Source organism: Pan troglodytes, chromosome 11 (genome assembly GCF_028858775.2).
Source record: "Pan troglodytes isolate AG18354 chromosome 11, NHGRI_mPanTro3-v2.0_pri, whole genome shotgun sequence".
Lineage (NCBI taxonomy): Eukaryota > Metazoa > Chordata > Mammalia > Primates > Hominidae > Pan > Pan troglodytes.
The window spans coordinates 51,324,093-51,329,930 of NC_072409.2; the positions used below are offsets into that span (position 1 = coordinate 51,324,093).

A 5,838-nucleotide genomic window follows, 5' to 3' on the forward strand; every position below is an offset into this window, starting at 1 on the left:
GAATTCAGTAGCTCCCAAGAGAAAGAGTGAGCTGGGGTTCCACAGGGCCACAATTCCTGATGGGAGCAGTTCTACTTTTCCACATTCTTGATGAGCTCCTGTTTGGAGGAATTATTCCTTGTTATGATATGCAAATCAGAAAATATCTATTGGGCACCTATTTGGCACCCAGCACTATGGGATGACAGGATCCTCAAGGATCTCACCACCTAATCATGAACTTGAACTCTGATTAGGGGCTCACATGCTAATCACATCATCCTACTACAACATGGGATTGTCAGTGGACCACTTAATAACACTCATAAATGAAATATTGCCATTTCTAGTAGTACTTTTATTTTCTAGCTTAGCTCCTAACCTTACATATATGAGTTTTCTAGGGCTGCCATACCTAATTTCCACAAATTGTGTGCCTTAAAATAACAGAAAGGTATCCTCCCACAGTTCTGGAGGCCAGAAGTCTGAAATCAAGGTGCTGGCAGGGTGCCACTTCCTCCAGATTATGAGGAAAGATTGTGACTCCTTCAACATATGGCAGCTGCCAACATTCCTTGGCTTTTGGCTCCATCACTCCAGTCTCTGCCTCTGTGGCCACATTGCTTCCTCCTCTTCTCCTATCTGTGGCTGTCTTGGGAAAATATATGTGATTGCATTTAGGGGTAATTCAGAATACCTTTTCTCATGATCTTTAATGTGATCACATTGGCAAAGCCCCTTTTTCCAAATGAGGTCCATTTAGATGTTCTAGGAATTAGGACCCGGACTTACTCTTTTGGAGACAACTATCTAGCCTACTACATCTTATATTTTACAGTTTTCAAAGAGATCTCACATGCACCATTTTATTTTATCACCTTAATATATTTACAATCCCAGAGCTTGAAAAAAGTAATCCAACTTCGAAGTCTTTCCCAACTTTGATTTTAAAATATAATTTTCACAACTCTATGGCTCACCAGCCTTTTACTTGCCCTAAAAGATGGGAGACAGCCCCATTTATGCTGACCTTTGTCATCTCCTTCCTCTCCACGTCGGTAAATACTTTCAGTTCTTTTTCATCTCCCTCCTCTCATTACAGCCCTTTATAACTAAGCAGAGTGGGACGAGTGCAGAGAAGCACAGGACACACAATTTAATGCTTGTTTCCTGCTAGTAGCTGCCAACCAGACTATGAAGTGTTTTTTGGCCTCTGGCCTCTAGCTCTTCTGAAGATCTGTTAATGAATATATCAGCTTTCCATAGCTGCCACAAATGACCATAAACTTAGTGGCTTAAAATAATACAAATTTATTATTTTATAGTTCTGTCGGTCAGAAGTCTGACATGGGTCTCACTGGGCTAAAATCGAGGTTTCAGCGGGGCTACTTTCCTTTCTGAAGTCCAATGCGGGGAGAATCCATGACCTTTTCCAGCCCCTAGAGGCAGCCCACATTCCCCCATTGGCTTGTGGTCCCTCCCTCCAGTTTCAAAGCCAGTGACGTTGTATCTCATCTGGATAATCCAGATGAGCCCAGTCTAATCTGAAAGACTGTAAGTTTACTCACATCGGTAAAGTCCGCTGTGCCATGTAAGGTGACACATTCACAGGCTCAGGGACTAGAGCGAGGGCCTTCACAACGGGTGGGCACTAGGCCAAGCTGACAGAGAGTGCAAATACAGCTCAGCACGATACATCCGCTTGGGATACTTCACCTCTAGACCATTGAAAAATGGCCTCAGCCAAAGGCCAGGGCGGAGAGGACTGGCATCGGAAAGCCCACGACGAGAAAAGGGGCAAAGCCACCTTGAACACTGGCTCTGGCTCATGGTGGTGCTTGCTTAGGTTCCCTCCCTTTCCTCCCCCTTCTGTGACTTTATTTCCCTTTTCCTTCTTGCCTCCTCTTTCCTCTGTCCTCTAAGCTGAAAGGTGCCAGGAAATATTTCCTGTGAAGGTTTGCCTATTTCTTGTCCTTGAGATACAAACGTGGCTTCCCTCGACCCAGCTCGTCCTTTATGGATTCCTGCACTTGCCCACAGTCCTCTGCCTAGCCAGGGCGAGGCGGGTGAACCTCGGCTTCTCCTTGCTCATCTCTCACCCTTTCATCATGTGGGCGAACAGAGCCTTCCTTAAAGGCCATGAAACATCCTAGAAGAACAGGCCATTGTGTGTTATCAATGGAGGCTTCAGAAACCTCTGGGTCAGGGTTTATAAAAAAATTTTTTAATAGGGAGGTGGGGAGTTTCTGTCTCAATCAGACAATGAGGACATTATCTTTATTTAAGAGAGAGATCACAATCAAATCTGAGACACTGCTTACAGCTTTATCCTCCTCTCTGCTGTACGTTGAGCACTCATCCTCTGCGGATCCCAAACATTGGAAAAGGGAAGGAAAAATAAAAGTGAAAAGTAAATTCTATTCCCACGAAGCAGATTTTACTTTTAAATATGCTCTTTATCTTCATTTTTCACACACACACGCAAATAACGCAGGTAAGTTTTTGATGTAACTACGCTCTCAGAATACCTCTTACATGAAATTAATTATAGGAGTCGGGGCGCCAGGGGAGGGGGAGGGAAAAAGGGGAGACGGTGCAAACGGCGTGGCCGCCATCTCGTTTATGCGCCAGCTTCGCGCGTGCTGCGTTCTCCGTGCTGCGTTCTCCGAGACTCACGCTTCCCCCCTCACCTCCGCGGTGCCTAAGCCTATGCAGTGCCCGACTCCGCAGGAGCACCAGGGCGGCTCCTGCTCTTCCTGGACTCCCTGAAGAGGCGTTTGTCGAAATGTCCACAGAAGGAGGATTTGGTGGTACTAGCCGCAGTGATGCCCAGCAAAGCCTAAAGTCCTTCTGGCTTCGGGTCATGGAAGAAATCTGGAATTTAGCAGTGAAAGATTTCTGAATGCAGGAACTCCCACTGGCTCGTATTAAGAAGATTATGAAACTGGATGAAGATGCGAAGATGATCAGTGCAGAGGCCCCTGTGCTCTTTGCCAGGGCAGCCCAGATTTTTTATCACAGAGTTGACTCTTCGAGCCTGGATTCACACAGAGGATAACAAGTGCCGGACTCTACAGAGAAATGATGTCGCCATGGCAATTACGAAATTTGATCAATTTGATTTTCTCATCGATATTGTTCTAAGAGATGAACTGAAACCTCCAAAGTGTCAGGAGGAGGTGCTGCAGTCTGTAACTCCTGCTGAGCCAGTCCAATACTATTTCACGCTGGCTCAGCAGCCCACCGCCGTCCAAGTCCAGGGACAGCAGCAAGGCCAGACCACCGCCAGCTCCATGACCACCATGCAGCCTGGGCAGATCATCATCGCACAGCTTCAGCAGGGCCAGACCACGCCCGTGACGACGCAGGTTGGAGAAGGTCAGCAGGTGCAGATTGTCCAGGCCCAGCCACAGGGTCAAGCCCAGTAGGCCCAGAGTGGTACTGGATGGACCGTGCAGGTGATGTAGCAGATCCTCACTAATGCAGGAGAGATCCAGCAGATCCCGGTGCAGCTGAAGGCTGGCCAGCTGCAGTGTATCTGCTTAGCCCAGTCTGTATCAGGCACCCAAGTTCTGCAGGGACAGATCCAGACACTTGCCACCAGCACTCAACCGATTACACAGACAGAGGTCCAGCAAAGACAGCAGTAGTTCAGCCAGTTCACAGATGGACAGCAGCTCTACCAGATCCAGCAAGTATCCATACCTGCGGGCCAGGACCTGCCCAGCCCATGTTTTTCCAGTCAGTCAACCAGCCCTCTGATGGGCAGGCCCCCCGGGTGACTGGCGGCTGAGGGCCGGAGCTGGCAAGGCCGAGAACACTCAACACAATTTTTGCCGTACAGCCCCAGGTCATGAACACAGCCTTCTTCCCCGGAGGACCCGGCCGACCTCAGCTCCTCCTGCAGGCTAGGACAATGGTGCACTAGGCCTCATGCCTGGGGGCCGAGATTCTCCAACAGAAAGATGCAATATTTTTTGTTTCCTTTTTTCTCCAAGGAATCAATATTTCAATATGTTGAGCTGTGTGTCCAATGCTATGAAATTAAAATATTAAATCACATATTTGTGGCATTTTCTTGAAGAGTGTGGCTGAAGAAATATTTCTCCTTTTGTTTGTTTTGTTTTGTTTTGTTTCTCACCGCCACTTCTTTTTAGAAGCAAATCTCCCCGTGGGTGTACGATATTTCTTGACCCTTGGAACAGCTGCTGCCCCCAAGATTTGCCATGTTGTTCTACCCTCAGATTGAATTAGGTCAATATGTGTAGCTGCGTTTTCACTAGTCGTCCTCTCCCCATCCCTTGCTCTTACCCCAAAGCTCTGTGTATTTGCATCCAGAGGCCATGGAAATATTCCTTGCATTTAAGAGACAGATTTATTCCCCATGGAGAGTGGGTGGGTTCATTGCCACACTCTTTTCTCCCAGGGACCCAGGACACTAGGACTTTATGTGTTTGCTGCCCTCCTCCCTTTTATTTTTTAAATGCATTAAAAACTGTGCTAGTCCCCTTTCCATGGCCTTCAAACTGCGTGAAATGCAATAAATCTATTTTAGATTAAAAAAATAAATTAATAAGACCTTATCTTACTAAAAAGTTAGCCCTTAGATTTACTAACACAATAAGAGTTGCAAAATAGACATATGGTTTCAGAAACATGCATGTAACTGTTTTTGATTATAAAATTTCTTACTTCCTTAATGATAGGAGTGGAAATGTGGATTTAGCTATCCTGTGGATAGCCACTGCAAAGATGAATTTAGCCCACGGTTTGATGATTGGACTATATTCCTTTCTTTATTCATCTGAACATTTCAACCAGATGGAAGCACTGTGCTAGGTGTTGGGGACAAAATGATGACTAGGCCTATCCCGGCTTTGAGAGTTTCACAGTTAATAATTTCTAAATAATGAAGTAAAGACAAAGAAAGAGAAATCACAGGGCCCCATGAGAGAAAGAGAAGAACATAAAACTTAGCTTGAATGTGAAGAAACGTCAGGAAGGAAGGGATATCCAAGCCGCGTTTTAAAAATCAGCAGAATTTCCAGAAGGTGAATGGAGGGTAAGAGAGTGGGGGCTGAGAAGGTGAGCAAGAGGGAAGATGGAGAGGAAGAGCAAGAATGAGAGCAGGGACATGGCTTGAAAAGGACCTCAAAATGCTGGGTGTTCCTCAAGCACTGCATTAGAGGCCAGCCTGAGAGGGACGTGTGGGGCTGTTGTGCACGTCACGTTTGTTGTCTGTGCTGCATCTTCTCCCCCTTATTCTAGTAATGGCACCTTGGTTTTCTTTGGAGGAATTACTTCTGCTCTAACTTTTTTATGGTTGGGGATAGGGCTCTACCTAACTCAGAGCTCCAAAGATGAGCACATGACCAATGGCTGGCTGCTCAGAACATCCCATCATTTTTGGTACTACTAATGGGTTCAACAAGAGGCAAACGCTCAATGGATTACATAGAATGAGTAACACTAGCTGTTGTAACAGTCTCTAAATCTCAGTGGCTGGTTTCCCCCTCACAAAAACAAACAAACAAAACATTGTGCACGGTCCTGATCAGGTGGTTCTTCAGTATGGCTTCCTCCAAGTGGTGACTCAGGGATCTAGGCTCATTTCATCTAATGGCGCTGTCACCTGCTGAATGTTCTATGCCCAGACAATGAGTGAAGAAGTGAATGTGGAGTGGGTCCAGGTCTGGAGGAGATGGTCTTTATTTTTACTTACATTTCCCTACCTGGCACTGTGCACATGACCAGACCTAGATGCAAGGAACCTGGGAAATGTGCTTAGCTGTGTGCTCGGGAGGAAAAGGAAACATTTTGGGGAGCACATTCTATTGAGTGACTCTTCCACACTCAAGT

At 46.2% G+C, this 5,838-nt stretch overlaps 1 pseudogene; it reads left to right on the forward strand.

Annotated features, from left to right (window-relative positions):
* Positions 1 to 2,764: 2,764 nt before the first annotated feature.
* LOC472974 (nuclear transcription factor Y subunit gamma-like) lies at positions 2,765 to 3,891 on the forward strand (annotated as a pseudogene).
* Positions 3,892 to 5,838: the final 1,947 nt, after the last annotated feature.